Source organism: Pithys albifrons, chromosome 12 (genome assembly GCF_047495875.1).
Source record: "Pithys albifrons albifrons isolate INPA30051 chromosome 12, PitAlb_v1, whole genome shotgun sequence".
Classification (NCBI taxonomy): domain Eukaryota; kingdom Metazoa; phylum Chordata; class Aves; order Passeriformes; family Thamnophilidae; genus Pithys; species Pithys albifrons.
This window is the reverse complement of record NC_092469.1, coordinates 517281-542535: the sequence shown is the minus strand read 5'-3', so window position 1 is coordinate 542535 and position 25255 is coordinate 517281.

The following is a 25255-nucleotide window of genomic DNA, read 5'->3' as shown; positions in this document are numbered from 1 at the left end:
AGGTGCCAGGACAGAAAGCGATTGTTATTTATCTAGTGTTAACGGGGACCCATCGTTGGCACCTGAGAGCCCAAGGCTGCCACCTTTTCCCTGGGTGCAAACTAGATGGTGCCTGCCACGTGCAGGTCAGAGAAAGTGCTTTGTTCAGCCCAGGATTCCAGACGGATGACGACTCCTCCCAGGGAAAAGGCTCCCAGGACAGAAAGCGATTGTTCCATTTCTAGTGTTAATGGGGGCCCGTCATTGGCATCTGAGAGCCAGAGGTTGCCTCCTTTTCCCTGGGCGCTAAGCACGACAGTGCGTGCCATGTGCTGGTCCCAGAAAGTGCCATTTTACAGCCCAGAATTCAAGACCAGTGAAGACTCCTCCCAGGGAAAAGGTGCCAGGACAGAAAGCCATTGTGATTTTTGTAGGGGTAATGGGGCCCCATCATTGGCACCTGAGAGCCCAAGACTGCCACCTTTTCCCTGTACACAAAGCTCGATGGTGCGTTCCACTTGCGGGTCCAGGAATATGCCGATTCTCAGACCAGAATTCCAAACCGATGAAGATTCCTCCCTGGGAAAAGGTGCCAGGACAGAAAGCCATTGTGCCTTTTGTAGGGGTAATGGGGCACCCTCATTGGCACCTGAGAGCCCAAGGCTGCCCCCTTTTCCCTGGGCGCAAAGCTCGACGGTGTGTACCTTGTGCGGGTTTGGGCCAGTGCCATTTTTGAACCCATATTTCCAGACGGACGAAGATTCCTCCCTGGGAAAAGGTGCCAGGACGGAAAGCAAGTGTTATGTTTGTAGTGTTAACGGGGCCCCATCATTGGCACCTGAGAGCCCAAGGCTGCCACCTTTTGCCTGGGCGCAAAGCTAGATGGTGCCTGCCACGTGCAGGTCAGAGAAAGTGCTTTGTTCAGCCCAGGATTCCAGACGGATGACGACTCCTCCCAGGGAAAAGGCTCCCAGGACAGAAAGCGATTGTTCCATTTCTAGTGTTAATGGGGGCCCGTCATTGGCATCTGAGAGCCAGAGGTTGCCTCCTTTTCCCTGGGCACAAAGCACGACAGTGCGTGCCACGTGCTGGTCCCAGAAAGTTCCATTTTACAGCCCAGAATTCCAGACCAATGAAGACTCCTCCCAGGGAAAAGGTGCCAGGACAGAAAGCCATTGTGCTTTTTGTAAAGGTAATGGGACCCATAATTGGCACCTGAGAGCCCAAGACTGCCACCTTTTCCCTGGACGCAAAGCTCGATGGTGCGTTCCACTTGCGGGTCCAGGAAAGTGCCGATTCTCAGACCAGAATTCCAAACCGATGAAGATTCCTCCCTGGGAAAAGGTGCCAGGACAGAAAGCCACTGTGCCTTTTGTAGAGGTAATGGGGCACCCTCATTGGCACCTGAGAGCCCAAGGCTGCCCCCTTTTCCCTGGGCGCAAAGCTCGACGGTGTGTACCTTGTGCGGGTTTGGGGCAGTGCCATTTTTGAACCCATATTTCCAGACGGACGAAGATTCCTCCCTGGGAAAAGGTGCCAGGACGGAAAGCAAGTGTTATGTTTGTAGTGTTAACGGGGCCCCATCATTGGCACCTGAGAGCCCAAGGCTGCCACCTTTTCCCAGGGCGCAAAGCTCGACGGTGCGTACCTTGTGCGGGTTTGGGGCAGTGCCATTTTTGAAGCCAGATTTCCAGACGGACGAAGATTCCTTGCAGGGAAAAGGTGCCAGGACAGAAAGCAAGTGTTATTTTTCTAGTGTTAACGGGGCCCCATCATTGGCACCTGAGAGCCCAAGGCTGCCACCTTTTGCCTGGGCGCAAATGTCGACGGCGCGTGCCACTTGCGGGTCCGGGGAAGTGCCATTTTTCAGCCCAGAATTCCAGACGGACGAAGACACCTCCCAGGGAAAAGGTGCCAGGTCAGAAATCGAATTGTCCTTTTCTAGGGTCAATGGTGCCCCATCATTGGCACCTGAGAGTTCAAGGCTGCCACCTTTTCTGTGGGCGCAAACATCAACGGCGCGTACCACTTTCTTGTCTGGGAAAGTGCCATTTTTAGGCCCTGAATTCCAGACGGATGAAGACTCCTCGCAGGGAAGAGGCTCCCAGGACAGAAAGCGATTGTTCCATTTCTAGGGTTAATCGGGCCCCATCATTGGCACCTGAGAGCCCAAGGTTGCCTCCTATACCCTGGGCGCAAAGTTCGAACATGCGTTCTACATGAGGGTCTGGGAAATTGCAGTTTCTCATTCCAGAATTCCAGACCGATGAAGATTCCTCCCTGGGAAAAGGTGTCAGGACAGAAAGCGATTGTTCCTTTTCTAGGGGTAATGGGGCTCCATCATTGACACCTGAGAGCCGAAGGCTGCAACCTTTTCCCTGAGCGCAAAGCTCGACGGTGTGTGCCACTTGCGAGTCCAGGAATGTGCTGTTTCTCATCCCAGAATTCGAGGCCGATGAAGATTTCTCCCAGGGAAAAGGTGCCAGGACAGAAAGCAATTGGGCCTTTTCTAGGGTTAATGGGGCCCCAAAATTGGCAGCTGAGAGCCCAGGGCTGCCACCTTTTCCCTGGGCGCAAAGCTCGACGGTGCGTGCCACATGCGGGTCCAGGAAAGAGCCGTTTTCAGCCCAGAATTCCAGACCAATGAAGATTCCTCCCAGGGAAAAGGTGCCAGGACGGAAAGCGATTGTTCTTTTTCTAGGGGTAATGGGGCCCCATCATTGGCACCTGAGAGCCCAAGGCTGCCACCTTTTGCCTGGGCACAAAGCTCGACGGTGCGTTCCACTTGCAGGTCCGGGGAAGTGCCGTTTTTCAGCCCAGAATTCCAGACGGACGAAAATTCCTTCCAGGGAAAAGGTACCAGGACAGAAAGCGATTGTTATTTATCTAGTGTTAACGGGGACCCATCGTTGGCACCTGAGAGCCCAAGGCTGCCACCTTTTCCCTGGGTGCAAACTAGATGGTGCCTGCCACGTGCAGGTCAGAGAAAGTGCTTTGTTCAGCCCAGGATTCCAGACGGATGACGACTCTTCCCAGGGAAAAGGCTCCCAGGACAGAAAGCGATTGTTGCATTTCTAGTGTTAATGGGGGCCCGTCATTGGCATCTGAGAGCCAGAGGTTGCCTCCTTTTCCCTGGGCGCTAAGCACGACAGTGCGTGCCACGTGCTGGTCCTAGAAAGTGCCATTTTACAGCCCAGAATTCAAGACCAGTGAAGACTCCACCCAGGGAAAAGGTGCCAGGACAGAAAGCCATTGTGCTTTTTGTAAAGGTAATGGGGCCCCATCATTGGCACCTGAGAGCCCAAGACTGCCACCTTTTCCCTGGGCGCAAAGCTCGATGGTGCGTTCCACTTGCGGGTCCAGGAAAGTGCCGATTCTCAGACCAGAATTCCAAACCGATGAAGATTCCTCCCTGGGAAAAGGTGCCAGGACAGAAAGCCATTGTGCCTTTTGTAAGCGTAATGGGGCACCATCATTGGCACCTGAGAGCCCAAGGCTGCCCCCTTTTTCTGGGCGCAAAGCTCGACGGTGCGTACCTTGTGCGGGTTTGGGGCAGTGCCATTTTTGAACCCAGATTTCCAGACGGACGAGGATTCCTTCCAGGGAAAAGGTGCCAGGACAGAAAGCGATTGTTATTTATCTAGTGTTAACGGGGACCCATCGTTGGCACCTGAGAGTTCAAGGCTGCCACCTTTTCCGTGGGCGCAAACATCAACGGCGCCTACCACTTTCTTGTCCGGGAATGTGCCGTTTTTCAGCCCTCAATTCCAGACGGATGAAGACTCCTCACAGGGAAGAGGCTCCCAGGACAGAAAGGGATTGTTCCATTTCTAGGGTTAATCGGGCCCCATCATTGGCACCTGAGAGCCCAAGATTGCTTCCTATACCCTGGGTGCAAAACTCGACGGTGCATACCCTGTGCGGGTCCGGGAAAGGGCCGTTTTTCAGCCCAGAATTCCAGACGGAAGTCGATTCCTCTCTGGGAAAAGGTGTCAGGACAGAAAGCCATTGTGCCTTTTCTAGGGGTAATGGGGCCCCATCTTTGGCACCTGAGAGCCCAAGGCTGCCACCTTTGCCTAGGCGCAAATGTCGAACGCGCGTGCCACTTGTAAGTCCGGGAAATGCCGTTTCTCATCCCAGAATTCCAGGCCAGCAAAGATTTCTCCCTGGGAAAAGGTGCCTAGACAGAACGCGATTGTGCCTTTTCTAGGGTTAATGGGGCCCCAAAATTGGCAGCTGAGAGCCCAGGGCTGCCACCTTTTCCGTGGGCGCAAAGCTCGACGGTGCGTGCCACATGCGGGTAAGGGAAAGAGCCGTTTTCAGCCCAGAATTCCAGACCAATGAAGATTCCTCCCAGGGAAAAGGTGCCAGGACAGAAAGCGATTGTTCTTTTTCTCGGGGTAATGGGGCCCCATCATTGGCACCCGAGAGCCCAAGGCTGTCACCTTTTGTCTGGGCACAAAGCTCGACGGTGCGTTCCACTTGCAGGTCCGGGGAAGTGCCGTTTTTCAGCCCAGAATTCCAGACGGACGAAAATTCCTCCCTGGGAAAAGGTGCCAGGACAGAAAGCAAGTGTTATTTTTCTAGTGTTAATGGGGCCCCATCATTGGCACCTGAGAGCCCAAGGCTGCCACCTTTTGCCTGGGCGCAAAGCTAGATGGTGCCTGCCACGTGCAGGTCAGAGAAAGTGCTTTGTTCAGCCCAGGATTCCAGACGGCTGACGACTCCTCCCAGGGAAAGGGCTCCCAGGACAGAAAGCGATTGTTCCATTTCTAGTGTTAATGGGGGCCCGTCATTGGCATCTGAGAGCCAGAGGTTGCCTCCTTTTCCCTGGGCGCTAAGCACGACAGTGCGTGCCACGTGCTAGTCCCAGAAAGTGCCATTTTACAGCCCAGAATTCCAGACCAATGAAGACTCCTCCCAGGGAAAAGGTGCCAGGACAGAAAGCCATTGTGCTTTTTGTAAAGGTAATGGGACCCCATCATTGGCACCTGAGAGCCCAAGACTGCCACCTTTTCCCTGGGTGCAAAGCTCAATGGTGCGTTCCACTTGCGGGTCCAGGAAAGTGCCGATTCTCAGACGAGAATTCCAAACCGATGAAGATTCCTCCCTGGGAAAAGGTGCCAGGACAGAAAGCAATTGTGCCTTTTGTAGGGGTAATGGGGCCCCATCATTGGCACCTGAGAGCCCAAGGCTGCCCCCATTTTTCCTGGGCGCAAAGCTCGACGGTGTGTACCTTGTGCGGGTTTGGGGCAGTGCCATTTTTCAACCCATATTTCCAGACGGACGAAGATTCCTCCCTGGGAAAAGGTGCCAGGACGGAAAGCAAGTGTTATGTTTGTAGTGTTAACGGGGCCCCATCATTGGCACCTGAGAGCCCAAGGCTGCAACCTTTTGCCTGGGCGCAAATGTCGACGGCGCGTGCCACTTGCGGGTCCGGGGAAGTGCCATTTTTCAGATCAGAATTCCAGACGGACGAAGACACCTCCCAGGGAAAAGGTGCCAGGTCAGAAATCGAATTGTCCTTTTCTAGGGTCAATGGTGCCCCATCATTGGCACCTGAGAGTTCAAGGCTGCCACCTTTTGTCTGGGCGCAAATGTCGACGGCGCGTGCCACTTGCGGGTCCGGGGAAGTGCCATTTTTCAGATCAGAATTCCAGACGGACGAGGACACCTCCCAGGGAAAAGGTGCCAGGTCAGAAATCGAATTGTCCTTTTCTAGGGTCAATGGTGCCACATCATTGGCACCTGAGAGTTCAAGGCTTCCACCTTTTCTGTGGGCGCAAACATCAACGGCGCGTACCACTTTCTTGTCTGGGAAAGTGCCGTTTTTCAGCCCTGAATTCCAGACGGATGAAGACTCCTCACAGGGAAGAGGCTCCCAGGACAGAAAGCGATTGTTCCATTTCTAAGGTTAATCGGGCCCCATCATTGGCACCTGAGAGCCCAGGGTTGCCACCTTTTCCCTGGGTGCAAAGCTCAACGGTGCATACCCTGTGCGGGTTTGGGAAATGGCCGCTTTTCAGCCCAGACTTACAGACGGAAGTCGATTCCTCTCTGGGAAAAGGTGTCAGGACAGAAAGCCATTGTGCCTTTTCTAGGGGTAATGGGGCCCCATCTTTGGCACCTGAGAGCCCAAGGCTGCCACCTTTGACCTGGGCGCAAATGTCGAACGCGCATGCCACTTGCAAATCTGGGAATGTGCCGTTTCTCATCCAAGAATTCCAGGCCAGCGAAGATTTCTCCCAGGGAAAAGGTGCCAGGACACAAAGCGATTCTGCCTTTTCTAGGGTTAATGGGGCCCCAAAATTGGCAGCTGAGAGCCCAGGGCTGCCAGCTTTTCCCTGGGCGCAAAGCTCGACGGTGCGTGCCACATGCGGGTAAGGGAAAGAGCCGTTTTCAGCCCAGAATTCCAGACCAATGAAGATTCCTCCCAGGGAAAAGGTGCCAGGACGGAAAGCGATTGTTCTTTTTCTAGGGGTAATGGGGCCCCATCATTGGCACCTGAGAGCCCAAGGCTGCCACCTTTTGCCTGGGCACAAAGCTCGACGGTGCGTTCCACTTGCAGGTCCGGGGAAGTGCCGTTTTTCAGCCCAGAATTCCAGACGGACGAAAATTCCTTCCAGGGAAAAGGTGCCAGGACAGAAAGCGATTCTTATTTATCTAGTGTTAACGGGGCCCCATCATTGGCACCTGAGAGCCCAAGGCTGCCACCTTTTCCCTGGGCGCAAACTAGATGGTGCCTGCCACGTGCAGGTCAGAGAAAGTGCTTTGTTCAGCCCAGAATTCCAGACGGATGACGACTCCTCCCAGGGAAAAGGCTCCCAGGACAGAAAGCGCTTGTTCCATTTCTAGTGTTAATGGGGGCCCGTCATTGGCATCTGAGAGCCAGAGGTTGCCTCCTTTTCCCTGGGCACAAAGCACGACAGTGCGTGCCACATGCTAGTCCCAGAAAGTTCCATTTTACAGCCCAGAATTCCAGACCAATGAAGACTCCTCCCAGGGAAAAGGTGCCAGGACAGAAAGCCATTGTGTTTTTTGTAAAGGTAATGGGAGCCCATCATTGGCACCTGAGAGCCCAAGACTGCCACCTTTTCCCTGGACGCAAAGCTCGATGGTGCGTTCCACTTGCGGGTCCAGGAAAGTGCCGATTCTCAGACCAGAATTCCAAACCGATGAAGATTCCTCCCTGGGAAAAGGTGCCAGGACAGAAAGCCATTGTGCCTTTTGTAAGGGTAATGGGGCACGATCATTGGCACCTGAGAGCCCAAGGCTGCCCCCTTTTCCCTGGGCGCAAAGCTCGACGGTGTGTACCTTGTGCGGGTTTGGGCCAGTGCCATTTTTGAACCCAGATTTCCAGACGGACGAATATTCCTCCCTGGGAAAAGGTGCCAGGACAGAAAGCAAGTGTTATTTTTCTAGTGTTAACGAGGCCCCATCATTGGCACCTGAGAGCCCAAGGCTGCCACCTTTTGCCTGGGCGCAAATGTCGACGGCGCGTGCCACTTGCGGGTCCGGGGAAGTGCCATTTTTCAGCCCAGAATTCCAGACGGACGAAGACACCTCCCAGGGAAAAGGTGCCAGGTCAGAAATCGAATTGTCCTTTTCTAGGGTCAATGGTGCCACATCATTGGCACCTGAGAGTTCAAGGCTGCCACCTCTTCCGTGGGCGCAAACATCAACGGCGCGTACCACTTTCTTGTCTGGGAAAGTGCCGTTTTTCAGCCCTCAATTCCACACAGATGAAGACTCCTCACAGGGAAGAGGCTCCCAGGAAAGAAAGCGATTGTTCCATTTCTAGGGTTAATCGGGCCCCATCATTGGCACCTGAGAGCCCAAGGTTGCCTCCTATACCCTGGGCGCAAGCTCGACCATGCGTGCTACGTGAGGGTCCGGGAAATTGCCGTTTCTCATTCCAGACTTTCAGACCGATGAAGATTCCTCCCTGGGAAAAGGTGCCAGGACAGGAATCGATTTCTTCTTTTCTTGGAGAAATGGGGCTCCATCATTGGCACCTGAGAGCCGAAGGCTGCAACCTTTTCCCTGAGCGCAAAGCTCGACGGTGCGTGTCACTTGCGGGTCCAGGAATGTGCTGTTTCTCATCCCAGAATTCGAGGCCGATGAAGATTTCTCCCAGGGAAAAGGTGCCAGGGCAGAAAGCAATTGTGACTTTTGTAGGGGTAATGGGGCCCCAAAATGGACACCTGAGAGCCCAAGGCTGCCACCTTTTCCCTGGGCGCAAAGCTCGACGGAGCGTTCCACGTGCGGGTCTTGGAAAGTGCCATTTTTCAGCCCACAATTCCAGACCTATGAAGATTCCTCAGAGGGAAAAGGTACCAGGAGACAAAGCCATTGTGTATTTTGTAATGCTAATTGGGCCCCATCATTGGCACCTGAGAGCCCAAGGCTGCCACCTTTTCCCTGGGTGCAAAGCTCGACGGTGCATACCCTGTGCGGGTCCGGGAAAGGGCCGTTTTTCAGCCCAGAATTCCAGACGGAAGTCGATTCCTCTCTGGGAAAAGGTGTCAGGACAGAAAGCCATTGTGCCTTTTCTAGGGGTAATGGGGCCCCATCTTTGGCACCTGAGAGCCCAAGGCTGCCACCTTTTCCCTGGGCGCAAATGTCGACGGCGCGTGCCACTTGCAAGTCCGGGAATGTGCTGTTGCACATCCCAGAATTCCAGGCCAGCGAAGATTTCTCCCTGGGAAAAGGTGCCAGGACAGAAAGCGATTGTGCCTTTTCTAGGGTTAATGGGGCCCAAAAATTGGCAGCTGAGAGCCCAGGGCTGCCACCTTTTCCCTGGGCGCAAAGCTCGACGGTGCGTGCCACATGCGGGTAAGGGAAAGAGCCGTTTTCAGCCCAGAATTCCAAACCGATGAAGATTCCTCCCTGGGAAAAGGTGCCAGGACAGAAAGCGATTGTTCTTTTTCTAGGGGTAATGGGGCCCCATCATTGGCACCTGAGAGCCCAAGGCTGCCACCTTTTGCCTGGGCACAAAGCTCGACGGTGCGTTCCACTTGCAGGTCCGGGGAAGTGCCGTTTTTCAGCCCAGAATTCCAGACGGACAAAAATTCCTCCCAGGGAAAAGGTGCCAGGACAGAAAGCGATTGTTATTTATCTAGTCTTAACGGGGACCCATCATTGGCACCTGAGAGCCCAAGGCTGCCACCTTTTCCCTGGGCGCAAAGCTAGATGGTGCCTGCCACGTGCAGGTCAGAGAAAGACCTTTTTTCAGCCCAGGATTCCAGAAGGATGACGACTCCTCCCAGGGAAAAGGCTCCAAGGACAGAAAGCGATTGTTCCATTTCTAGTTTTAATGGGGGCCCGTCATTGGCATCTGAGAGCCAGAGGTTGCCTCCTTTTCCCTGGGCGCAAAGCACGACAGTGCGTGCCACGTGCTGGTCCCAGAAAGTTCCATTTTACAGCCCAGAATTCCAGACCAATGAAGACTCCTCCCAGGGAAAAGGTGCCAGGACAGAAAGCCATTGTGCTTTTTGTAAAGGTAATGGGACCCATAATTGGCACCTGAGAGCCCAAGACTGCCACCTTTTCCCTGGACGCAAAGCTCGATGGTGCGTTCCACTTGCGGGTCCAGGAAAGTGCCGATTCTCAGACCAGAATTCCAAACCGATGAAGATTCCTCCCTGGGAAAAGGTGCCAGGACAGAAAGCCACTGTGCCTTTTGTAGGGGTAATGGGGCACCCTCATTGGCACCTGAGAGCCCAAGGCTGCCCCCTTTTCCCTGGGCGCAAAGCTCGACGGTGTGTACCTTGTGCGGGTTTGGGCCAGTGCCATTTTTGAACCCAGATTTCCAGACGGACGAAGATTCCTCCCTGGGAAAAGGTGCCAGGACGGAAAGCAAGTGTTATGTTTGTAGTGTTAACGGGGCCCCATCATTGGCACCTGAGAGCCCAAGGCTGCCACCTTTTCCCAGGGCGCAAAGCTCGACGGTGCGTACCTTGTGCGGGTTTGGGGCAGTGCCATTTTTGAACCCAGATTTCCAGACGGACGAAGATTCCTCCCTGGGAAAAGGTGCCAGGACAGAAAGCAAGTGTTATTTTTCTAGTGTTAACGGGGCCCCATCATTGGCACCTGAGAGCCCAAGGCTGCCACCTTTTGTCTGGGCGCAAATGTCGACGGCGCGTGCCACTTGCGGGTCCGGGGAAGTGCCACTTTTCAGATCAGAATTCCAGACGGACGAAGACACCTCCCAGGGAAAAGGTGCCAGGTCAGAAATCGAATTGTCCTTTTCTAGGGTCAATGGTGCCCCATCATTGGCACCTCAGAGTTCAAGGCTGCCACCTTTTCTGTGGGCGCAAACATCAACGGCGCGTGCCACTTTCTTGTCTGGGAAAGTGCCATTTTTCAGCCCTGAATTCCAGACGGATGAAGACTCCTCGCAGGGAAGAGGCTCCCAGGACAGAAAGTGATTGTTCCATTTCTAGGGTTAATCGGGCCCCATCATTGGCACCTGAGAGCCCAAGGTTGCCTCCTATACCCTGGGCGCAAAGTTCGAACATGCGTGCTACGTGAGGGTCTGGGAAATTGCAGTTTCTCATTCCAGAATTCCAGACCGATGAAGATTCCTCCTTGGGAAAAGGTGTCAGGACAGAAAGCGATTGTTCCTTTTCTAGGGGTAATGGGGCTCCATCATTGACACCTGAGAGCCGAAGGCTGCAACCTTTTCCCTGAGCGCAAAGCTCGACGGTGCATGCCACTTGCGAGTCCAGGAATGTGCTGTTTCTCATCCCAGAATTCGAGGCCGATGAAGATTTCTCCCAGGGAAAAGGTGCCAGGACAGAAAGCAATTGGGCCTTTTCTAGGGTTAATGGGGCCCCAAAATTGGCAGCTGAGAGCCCAGGGCTGCCACCTTTTCCCTGGGCGCAAAGCTCGACGGTGCGTGCCACATGCGGGTCCAGGAAAGAGCCGTTTTCAGCCCAGAATTCCAGACCAATGAAGATTCCTCCCAGGGAAAAGGTGCCAGGACGGAAAGCGATTGTTCTTTTTCTAGGGGTAATGGGGCCCCATCATTGGCACCTGAGAGCCCAAGGCTGCCACCTTTTGCCTGGGCACAAAGCTCGACGGTGCGTTCCACTTGCAGGTCCGGGGAAGTGCCGTTTTTCAGCCCAGAATTCCAGACGGACGAAAATTCCTTCCAGGGAAAAGGTGCCAGGACAGAAAGCGATTGTTATTTATCTAGTGTTAACGGGGACCCATCGTTGGCACCTGAGAGCCCAAGGCTGCCACCTTTTCCCTGGGTGCAAACTAGATGGTGCCTGCCACGTGCAGGTCAGAGAAAGTGCTTTGTTCAGCCCAGGATTCCAGACGGATGACGACTCCTCCCAGGGAAAAGGCTCCCAGGACAGAAAGCGATTGTTCCATTTCTAGTGTTAATGGGGGCCCGTCATTGGCATCTGAGAGCCAGAGGTTGCCTCCTTTTCCCTGGGCGCTAAGCACGACAGTGCGTGCCACGTGCTGGTCCCAGAAAGTGCCATTTTACAGCCCAGAATTCAAGACCAGTGAAGACTCCTCCCAGGGAAAAGGTGCCAGGACAGAAAGCCATTGTGCTTTTTGTAAAGGTAATGGGGCCCCATCATTGGCACCTGAGAGCCCAAGACTGCCACCTTTTCCCTGGGCGCAAAGCTCGATGGTGCGTTCCACTTGCGGGTCCAGGAAAGTGCCGATTCTCAGACCAGAATTCCAAACCGATGAAGATTCCTCCCTGGGAAAAGGTGCCAGGACAGAAAGCCATTGTGCCTTTTGTAGGGGTAATGGGGCACCATCATTGGCACCTGAGAGCCCAAGGCTGCTCCCTTTTCCCTGGGCGCAAAGCTCGACGGTGTGTACCTTGTGCGGGTTTGGGCCAGTGCCATTTTTGAACCCATATTTCCAGACGGACGAAGATTCCTCCCTGGGAAAAGGTGCCAGGACGGAAAGCAAGTGTTATGTTTGTAGTGTTAACGGGGCCCCATCATTGGCACCTGAGAGCCCAAGGCTGCCACCTTTTCCCAGGGCGCAAAGCTCGACGGTGCGTACCTTGTGCGGGTTTGGGGCAGTGCCATTTTTGAACCCAGATTTCCAGACGGACGAAGATTCCTCCCTGGGAAAAGGTGCCAGGACAGAAAGCAAGTGTTATTTTTCTAGTGTTAACGGGGCCCCATCATTGGCACTTGAGAGCCCAAGGCTGCCACCTTTTGTCTGGGCGCAAATGTCGACGGCGCATGCCACTTGCAGGTCCGGGGAAGTGCCGTTTTTCAGCCCAGAATTCCAGACGGACGAAAATTCCTTCCAGGGAAAAGGTGCCAGGACAGAAAGCGATTGTTATTTATCTAGTGTTAACGGGGACCCATCGTTGGCACCTGAGAGCCCAAGGCTGCCACCTTTTCCCTGGGCGCAAACTAGATGGTGCCTGCCACGTGCAGGTCAGAGAAAGTGCTTTGTTCAGCCCAGGATTCCAGAGGGATGACGACTCTTCCCAGGGAAAAGGCTCCCAGGACAGAAAGCGATTGTTGCATTTCTAGTGTTAATGGGGGCCCGTCATTGGCATCTGAGAGCCAGAGGTTGCCTCCTTTTCCCTGGGCGCTAAGCACGACAGTGCGTGCCACGTGCTGGTCCTAGAAAGTGCCATTTTACAGCCCAGAATTCAAGACCAGTGAAGACTCCACCCAGGGAAAAGGTGCCAGGACAGAAAGCCATTGTGCTTTTTGTAAAGGTAATGGGGCCCCATCATTGGCACCTGAGAGCCCAAGACTGCCACCTTTTCCCTGGGCGCAAAGCTCGATGGTGCGTTCCACTTGCGGGTCCAGGAAAGTGCCGATTCTCAGACCAGAATTCCAAACCGATGAAGATTCCTCCCTGGGAAAAGGTGCCAGGACAGAAAGCCATTGTGCCTTTTGTAAGCGTAATGGGGCACCATCATTGGCACCTGAGAGCCCAAGGCTGCCCCCTTTTTCTGGGCGCAAAGCTCGACGGTGCGTACCTTGTGCGGGTTTGGGGCAGTGCCATTTTTGAACCCAGATTTCCAGACGGACGAGGATTCCTTCCAGGGAAAAGGTGCCAGGACAGAAAGCGATTGTTATTTATCTAGTGTTAACGGGGACCCATCGTTGGCACCTGAGAGTTCAAGGCTGCCACCTTTTCCGTGGGCGCAAACATCAACGGCGCCTACCACTTTCTTGTCCGGGAATGTGCCGTTTTTCAGCCCTCAATTCCAGACGGATGAAGACTCCTCACAGGGAAGAGGCTCCCAGGACAGAAAGGGATTGTTCCATTTCTAGGGTTAATCGGGCCCCATCATTGGCACCTGAGAGCCCAAGATTGCTTCCTATACCCTGGGTGCAAAACTCGACGGTGCATACCCTGTGCGGGTCCGGGAAAGGGCCGTTTTTCAGCCCAGAATTCCAGACGGAAGTCGATTCCTCTCTGGGAAAAGGTGTCAGGACAGAAAGCCATTGTGCCTTTTCTAGGGGTAATGGGGCCCCATCTTTGGCACCTGAGAGCCCAAGGCTGCCACCTTTGCCTAGGCGCAAATGTCGAACGCGCGTGCCACTTGTAAGTCCGGGAAATGCCGTTTCTCATCCCAGAATTCCAGGCCAGCAAAGATTTCTCCCTGGGAAAAGGTGCCTAGACAGAACGCGATTGTGCCTTTTCTAGGGTTAATGGGGCCCCAAAATTGGCAGCTGAGAGCCCAGGGCTGCCACCTTTTCCGTGGGCGCAAAGCTCGACGGTGCGTGCCACATGCGGGTAAGGGAAAGAGCCGTTTTCAGCCCAGAATTCCAGACCAATGAAGATTCCTCCCAGGGAAAAGGTGCCAGGACAGAAAGCGATTGTTCTTTTTCTCGGGGTAATGGGGCCCCATCATTGGCACCCGAGAGCCCAAGGCTGTCACCTTTTGTCTGGGCACAAAGCTCGACGGTGCGTTCCACTTGCAGGTCCGGGGAAGTGCCGTTTTTCAGCCCAGAATTCCAGACGGACGAAAATTCCTCCCTGGGAAAAGGTGCCAGGACAGAAAGCAAGTGTTATTTTTCTAGTGTTAATGGGGCCCCATCATTGGCACCTGAGAGCCCAAGGCTGCCACCTTTTGCCTGGGCGCAAAGCTAGATGGTGCCTGCCACGTGCAGGTCAGAGAAAGTGCTTTGTTCAGCCCAGGATTCCAGACGGCTGACGACTCCTCCCAGGGAAAGGGCTCCCAGGACAGAAAGCGATTGTTCCATTTCTAGTGTTAATGGGGGCCCGTCATTGGCATCTGAGAGCCAGAGGTTGCCTCCTTTTCCCTGGGCGCTAAGCACGACAGTGCGTGCCACGTGCTAGTCCCAGAAAGTGCCATTTTACAGCCCAGAATTCCAGACCAATGAAGACTCCTCCCAGGGAAAAGGTGCCAGGACAGAAAGCCATTGTGCTTTTTGTAAAGGTAATGGGACCCCATCATTGGCACCTGAGAGCCCAAGACTGCCACCTTTTCCCTGGGTGCAAAGCTCAATGGTGCGTTCCACTTGCGGGTCCAGGAAAGTGCCGATTCTCAGACGAGAATTCCAAACCGATGAAGATTCCTCCCTGGGAAAAGGTGCCAGGACAGAAAGCAATTGTGCCTTTTGTAGGGGTAATGGGGCCCCATCATTGGCACCTGAGAGCCCAAGGCTGCCCCCATTTTTCCTGGGCGCAAAGCTCGACGGTGTGTACCTTGTGCGGGTTTGGGGCAGTGCCATTTTTCAACCCATATTTCCAGACGGACGAAGATTCCTCCCTGGGAAAAGGTGCCAGGACGGAAAGCAAGTGTTATGTTTGTAGTGTTAACGGGGCCCCATCATTGGCACCTGAGAGCCCAAGGCTGCCACCTTTTGCCTGGGCGCAAATGTCGACGGCGCGTGCCACTTGCGGGTCCGGGGAAGTGCCATTTTTCAGATCAGAATTCCAGACGGACGAAGACACCTCCCAGGGAAAAGGTGCCAGGTCAGAAATCGAATTGTCCTTTTCTAGGGTCAATGGTGCCCCATCATTGGCACCTGAGAGTTCAAGGCTGCCACCTTTTGTCTGGGCGCAAATGTCGACGGCGCGTGCCACTTGCGGGTCCGGGGAAGTGCCATTTTTCAGATCAGAATTCCAGACGGACGAGGACACCTCCCAGGGAAAAGGTGCCAGGTCAGAAATCGAATTGTCCTTTTCTAGGGTCAATGGTGCCACATCATTGGCACCTGAGAATTCAAGGCTTCCACCTTTTCTGTGGGCGCAAACATCAACGGCGCGTACCACTTTCTTGTCTGGGAAAGTGCCGTTTTTCAGCCCTGAATTCCAGACGGATGAAGACTCCTCACAGGGAAGAGGCTCCCAGGACAGAAAGCGATTGTTCCATTTCTAAGGTTAATCGGGCCCCATCATTGGCACCTGAGAGCCCAGGGTTGCCACCTTTTCCCTGGGTGCAAAGCTCAACGGTGCATACCCTGTGCGGGTTTGGGAAATGGCCGCTTTTCAGCCCAGACTTACAGACGGAAGTCGATTCCTCTCTGGGAAAAGGTGTCAGGACAGAAAGCCATTGTGCCTTTTCTAGGGCTAATGGGGCCCCATCTTTGGCACCTGAGAGCCCAAGGCTGCCACCTTTGACCTGGGCGCAAATGTCGAACGCGCATGCCACTTGCAAATCTGGGAATGTGCCGTTTCTCATCCAAGAATTCCAGGCCAGCGAAGATTTCTCCCAGGGAAAAGGTGCCAGGACACAAAGCGATTCTGCCTTTTCTAGGGTTAATGGGGCCCCAAAATTGGCAGCTGAGAGCCCAGGGCTGCCACCTTTTCCCTGGGCGCAAAGCTCGACGGTGCGTGCCACATGCGGGTAAGGGAAAGAGCCGTTTTCAGCCCAGAATTCCAGACCAATGAAGATTCCTCCCAGGGAAAAGGTGCCAGGACGGAAAGCGATTGTTCTTTTTCTAGGGGTAATGGGGCCCCATCATTGGCACCTGAGAGCCCAAGGCTGCCACCTTTTGCCTGGGCACAAAGCTCGACGGTGCGTTCCACTTGCAGGTCCGGGGAAGTGCCGTTTTTCAGCCCAGAATTCCAGACGGACGAAAATTCCTTCCAGGGAAAAGGTGCCAGGACAGAAAGCGATTCTTATTTATCTAGTGTTAACGGGGCCCCATCATTGGCACCTGAGAGCCCAAGGCTGCCACCTTTTCCCTGGGCGCAAACTAGATGGTGCCTGCCACGTGCAGGTCAGAGAAAGTGCTTTGTTCAGCCCAGAATTCCAGACGGATGACGACTCCTCCCAGGGAAAAGGCTCCCAGGACAGAAAGCGCTTGTTCCATTTCTAGTGTTAATGGGGGCCCGTCATTGGCATCTGAGAGCCAGAGGTTGCCTCCTTTTCCCTGGGCACAAAGCACGACAGTGCGTGCCACATGCTAGTCCCAGAAAGTTCCATTTTACAGCCCAGAATTCCAGACCAATGAAGACTCCTCCCAGGGAAAAGGTGCCAGGACAGAAAGCCATTGTGTTTTTTGTAAAGGTAATGGGAGCCCATCATTGGCACCTGAGAGCCCAAGACTGCCACCTTTTCCCTGGACGCAAAGCTCGATGGTGCGTTCCACTTGCGGGTCCAGGAAAGTGCCGATTCTCAGACCAGAATTCCAAACCGATGAAGATTCCTCCCTGGGAAAAGGTGCCAGGACAGAAAGCCATTGTGCCTTTTGTAAGGGTAATGGGGCACGATCATTGGCACCTGAGAGCCCAAGGCTGCCCCCTTTTCCCTGGGCGCAAAGCTCGACGGTGTGTACCTTGTGCGGGTTTGGGCCAGTGCCATTTTTGAACCCAGATTTCCAGACGGACGAATATTCCTCCCTGGGAAAAGGTGCCAGGACAGAAAGCAAGTGTTATTTTTCTAGTGTTAACGAGGCCCCATCATTGGCACCTGAGAGCCCAAGGCTGCCACCTTTTGCCTGGGCGCAAATGTCGACGGCGCGTGCCACTTGCGGGTCCGGGGAAGTGCCATTTTTCAGCCCAGAATTCCAGACGGACGAAGACACCTCCCAGGGAAAAGGTGCCAGGTCAGAAATCGAATTGTCCTTTTCTAGGGTCAATGGTGCCACATCATTGGCACCTGAGAGTTCAAGGCTGCCACCTCTTCCGTGGGCGCAAACATCAACGGCGCGTACCACTTTCTTGTCTGGGAAAGTGCCGTTTTTCAGCCCTCAATTCCACACAGATGAAGACTCCTCACAGGGAAGAGGCTCCCAGGAAAGAAAGCGATTGTTCCATTTCTAGGGTTAATCGGGCCCCATCATTGGCACCTGAGAGCCCAAGGTTGCCTCCTATACCCTGGGCGCAAGCTCGACCATGCGTGCTACGTGAGGGTCCGGGAAATTGCCGTTTCTCATTCCAGACTTTCAGACCGATGAAGATTCCTCCCTGGGAAAAGGTGCCAGGACAGGAATCGATTTCTTCTTTTCTTGGAGAAATGGGGCTCCATCATTGGCACCTGAGAGCCGAAGGCTGCAACCTTTTCCCTGAGCGCAAAGCTCGACGGTGCGTGCCACTTGCGGGTCCAGGAATGTGCTGTTTCTCATCCCAGAATTCGAGGCCGATGAAGATTTCTCCCAGGGAAAAGGTGCCAGGGCAGAAAGCAATTGTGACTTTTGTAGGGGTAATGGGGCCCCAAAATGGACACCTGAGAGCCCAAGGCTGCCACCTTTTCCCTGGGCGCAAAGCTCGACGGAGCGTTCCACGTGCGGGTCTTGGAAAGTGCCATTTTTCAGCCCACAATTCCAGACCTATGAAGATTCCTCAGAGGGAAAAGGTACCAGGAGACAAAGCCATTGTGTATTTTGTAATGCTAATTGGGCCCCATCATTGGCACCTGAGAGCCCAAGGCTGCCACCTTTTCCCTGGGTGCAAAGCTCGACGGTGCATACCCTGTGCGGGTCCGGGAAAGGGCCGTTTTTCAGCCCAGAATTCCAGACGGAAGTCGATTCCTCTCTGGGAAAAGGTGTCAGGACAGAAAGCCATTGTGCCTTTTCTAGGGGTAATGGGGCCCCATCTTTGGCACCTGAGAGCCCAAGGCTGCCACCTTTTCCCTGGGCGCAAATGTCGACGGCGCGTGCCACTTGCAAGTCCGGGAATGTGCTGTTGCACATCCCAGAATTCCAGGCCAGCGAAGATTTCTCCCTGGGAAAAGGTGCCAGGACAGAAAGCGATTGTGCCTTTTCTAGGGTTAATGGGGCCCAAAAATTGGCAGCTGAGAGCCCAGGGCTGCCACCTTTTCCCTGGGCGCAAAGCTCGACGGTGCGTGCCACATGCGGGTAAGGGAAAGAGCCGTTTTCAGCCCAGAATTCCAAACCGATGAAGATTCCTCCCTGGGAAAAGGTGCCAGGACAGAAAGCGATTGTTCTTTTTCTAGGGGTAATGGGGCCCCATCATTGGCACCTGAGAGCCCAAGGCTGCCACCTTTTGCCTGGGCACAAAGCTCGACGGTGCGTTCCACTTGCAGGTCCGGGGAAGTGCCGTTTTTCAGCCCAGAATTCCAGACGGACAAAAATTCCTCCCAGGGAAAAGGTGCCAGGACAGAAAGCGATTGTTATTTTTCTAGTCTTAACGGGGACCCATCATTGGCACCTGAGAGCCCAAGGCTGCCACCTTTTCCCTGGGCGCAAAGCTAGATGGTGCCTGCCACGTGCAGGTCAGAGAAAGACCTTTTTTCAGCCCAGGATTCCAGAAGGATGACGACTCCTCCCAGGGAAAAGGCTCCAAGGACAGAAAGCGATTGTTCCATTTCTAGTGTTAATGGGGGCCCGTCATTGGCATCTGAGAGCCAGAGGTTGCCTCCTTTTCCCTGGGCGCAAAGCACGACAGTGCGTGCCACGTGCTGGTCCCAGAAAGTTCCATTTTACAGCCCAGAATTCCAGACCAATGAAGACTCCTCCCAGGGAAAAGGTGCCAGGACAGAAAGCCATTGTGCTTTTTGTAAAGGTAATGGGACCCATAATTGGCACCTGAGAGCCCAAGACTGCCACCTTTTCCCTGGACGCAAAGCTCGATGGTGCGTTCCACTTGCGGGTCCAGGAAAGTGCCGATTCTCAGACCAGAATTCCAAACCGATGAAGATTCCTCCCTGGGAAAAGGTGCCAGGACAGAAAGCCACTGTGCCTTTTGTAGGGGTAATGGGGCACCCTCATTGGCACCTGAGAGCCCAAGGCTGCCCCCTTTTCCCTGGGCGCAAAGCTCGACGGTGTGTACCTTGTGCGGGTTTGGGGCAGTGCCATTTTTGAACCCAGATTTCCAGACGGACGAAGATTCCTCCCTGGGAAAAGGTGCCAGGACGGAAAGCAAGTGTTATGTTTGTAGTGTTAACGGGGCCCCATCATTGGCACCTGAGAGCCCAAGGCTGCCACCTTTTCCCAGGGCGCAAAGCTCGACGGTGCGTACCTTGTGCGGGTTTGGGGCAGTGCCATTTTTGAACCCAGATTTCCAGACGGACGAAGATTCCTCCCTGGGAAAAGGTGCCAGGACAGAAAGCAAGTGTTATTTTTCTAGTGTTAACGGGGCCCCATCATTGGCACCTGAGAGCCCAAGGCTGCCACCTTTTGTCTGGGCGCAAATGTCGACGGCGCGTGCCACTTGCGGGTCCGGGGAAGTGCCATTTTTCAGATCAGAATTCCAGACGGACGAAGACACCTCCCAGGGAAAAGGTGCCAGGTCAGAAATCGAATTGTCCTTTTCTAGGGTCAATGGTGCCCCATCATTGGCACCTCAGAGTTCAAGGCTGCCACCTTTTCTGTGGGCGCAAACATCAACGGCGCGTGCCACTTTCTTGTCTGGGAAAGTGCCATTTTTCAGCCCTGAATTCCAGACGGATGAAGACTCCTCGCAGGGAAGAGGCTCCCAGGACAGAAAGTGATTGTTCCATTTCTAGGGTTAATCGGGCCCCATCATTGGCACCTGAGAGCCCAAGGTTGCCTCCTATACCCTGGGCGCAAAGTTCGAACATGCGTGCTACGTGAGGGTCTGGGAAATTGCAGTTTCTCATTCCAGAATTCCAGACCGATGAAGATTCCTCCTTGGGAAAAGGTGTCAGGACAGAAAGCGATTGTTCCTTTTCTAGGGGTAATGGGGCTCCATCATTGACACCTGAGAGCCGAAGGCTGCAACCTTTTCCCTGAGCGCAAAGCTCGACGGTGCATGCCACTTGCGAGTCCAGGAATGTGCTGTTTCTCATCCCAGAATTCCAGGCCAGCGAAGATTTCTCCCAGGGAAAAGGTGCCAGGACAGAAAGCAATTGGGCCTTTTCTAGGGTTAATGGGGCCCCAAAATTGGCAGCTGAGAGCCCAGGGCTGCCACCTTTTCCCTGGGCGCAAAGCTCGACGGTGCGTGCCACATGCGGGTCCAGGAAAGAGCCGTTTTCAGCCCAGAATTCCAGACCAATGAAGATTCCTCCCAGGGAAAAGGTGCCAGGACGGAAAGCGATTGTTCTTTTTCTAGGGGTAATGGGGCCCCATCATTGGCACCTGAGAGCCCAAGGCTGCCACCTTTTGCCTGGGCACAAAGCTCGACGGTGCGTTCCACTTGCAGGTCCGGGGAAGTGCCGTTTTTCAGCCCAGAATTCCAGACGGACGAAAATTCCTTCCAGGGAAAAGGTGCCAGGACAGAAAGCGATTGTTATTTATCTAGTGTTAACGGGGACCCATCGTTGGCACCTGAGAGCCCAAGGCTGCCACCTTTTCCCTGGGTGCAAACTAGATGGTGCCTGCCACGTGCAGGTCAGAGAAAGTGCTTTGTTCAGCCCAGGATTCCAGACGGATGACGACTCCTCCCAGGGAAAAGGCTCCCAGGACAGAAAGCGATTGTTCCATTTCTAGTGTTAATGGGGGCCTGTCATTGGCATCTGAGAGCCAGAGGTTGCCTCCTTTTCCCTGGGCGCTAAGCACGACAGTGCGTGCCACGTGCTGGTCCCAGAAAGTGCCATTTTACAGCCCAGAATTCAAGACCAGTGAAGACTCCTCCCAGGGAAAAGGTGCCAGGACAGAAAGCCATTGTGCTTTTTGTAAAGGTAATGGGGCCCCATCATTGGCACCTGAGAGCCCAAGACTGCCACCTTTTCCCTGTACACAAAGCTCGATGGTGCGTTCCACTTGCGGGTCCAGGAAAGTGCCGATTCTCAGACCAGAATTCCAAACCGATGAAGATTCCTCCCTGGGAAAAGGTGCCAGGACAGAAAGCCATTGTGCCTTTTGTAGGGGTAATGGGGCACCATCATTGGCACCTGAGAGCCCAAGGCTGCTCCCTTTTCCCTGGGCGCAAAGCTCGACGGTGTGTACCTTGTGCGGGTTTGGGCCAGTGCCATTTTTGAACCCATATTTCCAGACGGACGAAGATTCCTCCCTGGGAAAAGGTGCCAGGACGGAAAGCAAGTGTTATGTTTGTAGTGTTAACGGGGCCCCATCATTGGCACCTGAGAGCCCAAGGCTGCCACCTTTTCCCAGGGCGCAAAGCTCGACGGTGCATACCTTGTGCGGGTTTGAAGCAGTGCCATTTTTGAACCCAGATTTCCAGACGGACGAAGATTCCTCCCTGGGAAAAGGTGCCAGGACAGAAAGCAAGTGTTATTTTTCTAGTGTTAACGGGGCCCCATCATTGGCACTTGAGAGCCCAAGGCTGCCACCTTTTGTCTGGGCGCAAATGTCGACGGCGCGTGCCACTTGCAGGTCCGGGGAAGTGCCGTTTTTCAGCCCAGAATTCCAGACGGACGAAAATTCCTTCCAGGGAAAAGGTGCCAGGACAGAAAGCGATTGTTATTTATCTAGTGTTAACGGGGACCCATCGTTGGCACCTGAGAGCCCAAGGCTGCCACCTTTTCCCTGGGCGCAAACTAGATGGTGCCTGCCACGTGCAGGTCAGAGAAAGTGCTTTGTTCAGCCCAGGATTCCAGACGGATGACGACTCCTCCCAGGGAAAAGGCTCCCAGGACAGAAAGCGATTGTTCCATTTCTAGTGTTAATGGGGGCCCGTCATTGGCATCTGAGAGCCAGAGGTTGCCTCCTTTTCCCTGGGCGCTAAGCACGACAGTGCGTGCCACGTGCTGGTCCCAGAAAGTGCCATTTTACAGCCCAGAATTCAAGACCAGTGAAGACTCCTCCCAGGGAAAAGGTGCCAGGACAGAAAGCCATTGTGATTTTTGTAAAGGTAATGGGGCCCCATCATTGGCACCTGAGAGCCCAAGACTGCCACCTTTACCCTGAGCGCAAAGCTCGATGGTGCGTTCCACTTGCGGGTCCAGGAAAGTGCCGATTCTCAGACCAGAATTCCAAACCGATGAAGATTCTTCCCTGGGAAAAGGTGCCAGGACAGAAAGCCATTGTGCCTTTTGTAGGGGTAATGGGGCACCCTCATTGGCACCTGAGAGCCCAAGGCTGCCACCTTTTGTCTGGGCACAAAGCTCGACGGTGTGTACCTTGTGCGGGTTTGGGCCAGTGCCATTTTTGAAGCCAGATTTCCAGACGGACGAAGATTCCTCCCTGGGAAAAGGTGCCAGGACAGAAAGCAAGTGTTATTTTTCTAGTGTTAACGGGGTCCCATCATTGGCACCTGAGAGCCCAAGGCTGCCACCTTTTCCCTGGGCGCAAAGCTAGATGGTGCCTGCCACGTGCAGGTCAGAGAAAGTGCTTTGTTCAGCCCAGGATTCCAGACGGATGACGACTCCTCCCAGGGAAAAGGCTCCCAGGACAGAAAGCGATTGTTCCATTTCTAGTGTTAATGGGGGCCCGTCATTGGCATCTGAGAGCCAGAGGTTGCCTCCTTTTCCCTGGGCGCAAAGCACGACAGTGCGTGCCATGTGCTGGTCCCAGAAAGTTCCATTTTACAGCCCAGAATTCCAGACCAATGAAGACTCCTCCCAGGGAAAAGGTGCCAGGACAGAAAGCCATTGTGCTTTTTGTAAAGGTAATGGGACCCATAATTGGCACCTGAGAGCCCAAGACTGCCACCTTTTCCCTGGACGCAAAGCTCGATGGTGCGTTCCACTTGCGGGTCCAGGAAAGTGCCGATTCTCAGACCAGAATTCCAAACCGATGAAGATTCCTCCCTGGGAAAAGGTGCCAGGACAGAAAGCCACTGTGCCTTTTGTAGGGGTAATGGGGCACCCTCATTGGCACCTGAGAGCCCAAGGCTGCCCCCTTTTCCCTGGGCGCAAAGCTCGACGGTGTGTACCTTGTGCGGGTTTGGGGCAGTGCCATTTTTGAACCCATATTTCCAGACGGACGAAGATTCCTCCCTGCGAAAAGGTGCCAGGACAGAAAGCCATTGTGCCTTTTGTAGGGGTAATGGGGCACCATCATTGGCACCTGAGAGCCCAAGGCTGCTCCCTTTTCCCTGGGCGCAAAGCTCGACGGTGTGTACCTTGTGCGGGTTTGGGCCAGTGCCATTTTTGAACCCATATTTCCAGACGGACGAAGATTCCTCCCTGGGAAAAGGTGCCAGGACGGAAAGCAAGTGTTATGTTTGTAGTGTTAACGGGGCCCCATCATTGGCACCTGAGAGCCCAAGGCTGCCACCTTTTCCCAGGGCGCAAAGCTCGACGGTGCGTACCTTGTGCGGGTTTGAAGCAGTGCCATTTTTGAACCCAGATTTCCAGACGGACGAAGATTCCTCCCTGGGAAAAGGTGCCAGGACAGAAAGCAAGTGTTATTTTTCTAGTGTTAACGGGGCCCCATCATTGGCACTTGAGAGCCCAAGGCTGCCACCTTTTGTCTGGGCGCAAATGTCGACGGCGCGTGCCACTTGCAGGTCCGGGGAAGTGCCGTTTTTCAGCCCAGAATTCCAGACGGACGAAAATTCCTTCCAGGGAAAAGGTGCCAGGACAGAAAGCGATTGTTATTTATCTAGTGTTAACGGGGACCCATCGTTGGCACCTGAGAGCCCAAGGCTGCCACCTTTTCCCTGGGTGCAAACTAGATGGTGCCTGCCACGTGCAGGTCAGAGAAAGTGCTTTGTTCAGCCCAGGATTCCAGACGGATGACGACTCCTCCCAGGGAAAAGGCTCCCAGGACAGAAAGCGATTGTTCCATTTCTAGTGTTAATGGGGGCCCGTCATTGGCATCTGAGAGCCAGAGGTTGCCTCCTTTTCCCTGGGCGCTAAGCACGACAGTGCGTGCCACGTGCTGGTCCCAGAAAGTGCCATTTTACAGCCCAGAATTCAAGACCAGTGAAGACTCCTCCCAGGGAAAAGGTGCCAGGACAGAAAGCCATTGTGATTTTTGTAAAGGTAATGGGGCCCCATCATTGGCACCTGAGAGCCCAAGACTGCCACCTTTACCCTGAGCGCAAAGCTCGATGGTGCGTTCCACTTGCGGGTCCAGGAAAGTGCCGATTCTCAGACCAGAATTCCAAACCGATGAAGATTCTTCCCTGGGAAAAGGTGCCAGGACAGAAAGCCATTGTGCCTTTTGTAGGGGTAATGGGGCACCCTCATTGGCACCTGAGAGCCCAAGGCTGCCACCTTTTGTCTGGGCACAAAGCTCGACGGTGTGTACCTTGTGCGGGTTTGGGCCAGTGCCATTTTTGAAGCCAGATTTCCAGACGGACGAAGATTCCTCCCTGGGAAAAGGTGCCAGGACAGAAAGCAAGTGTTATTTTTCTAGTGTTAACGGGGTCCCATCATTGGCACCTGAGAGCCCAAGGCTGCCACCTTTTCCCTGGGCGCAAAGCTAGATGGTGCCTGCCACGTGCAGGTCAGAGAAAGTGCTTTGTTCAGCCCAGGATTCCAGACGGATGACGACTCCTCCCAGGGAAAAGGCTCCCAGGACAGAAAGCGATTGTTCCATTTCTAGTGTTAATGGGGGCCCGTCATTGGCATCTGAGAGCCAGAGGTTGCCTCCTTTTCCCTGGGCGCAAAGCACGACAGTGCGTGCCATGTGCTGGTCCCAGAAAGTTCCATTTTACAGCCCAGAATTCCAGACCAATGAAGACTCCTCCCAGGGAAAAGGTGCCAGGACAGAAAGCCATTGTGCTTTTTGTAAAGGTAATGGGACCCATAATTGGCACCTGAGAGCCCAAGACTGCCACCTTTTCCCTGGACGCAAAGCTCGATGGTGCGTTCCACTTGCGGGTCCAGGAAAGTGCCGATTCTCAGACCAGAATTCCAAACCGATGAAGATTCCTCCCTGGGAAAAGGTGCCAGGACAGAAAGCCACTGTGCCTTTTGTAGGGGTAATGGGGCACCCTCATTGGCACCTGAGAGCCCAAGGCTGCCCCCTTTTCCCTGGGCGCAAAGCTCGACGGTGTGTACCTTGTGCGGGTTTGGGGCAGT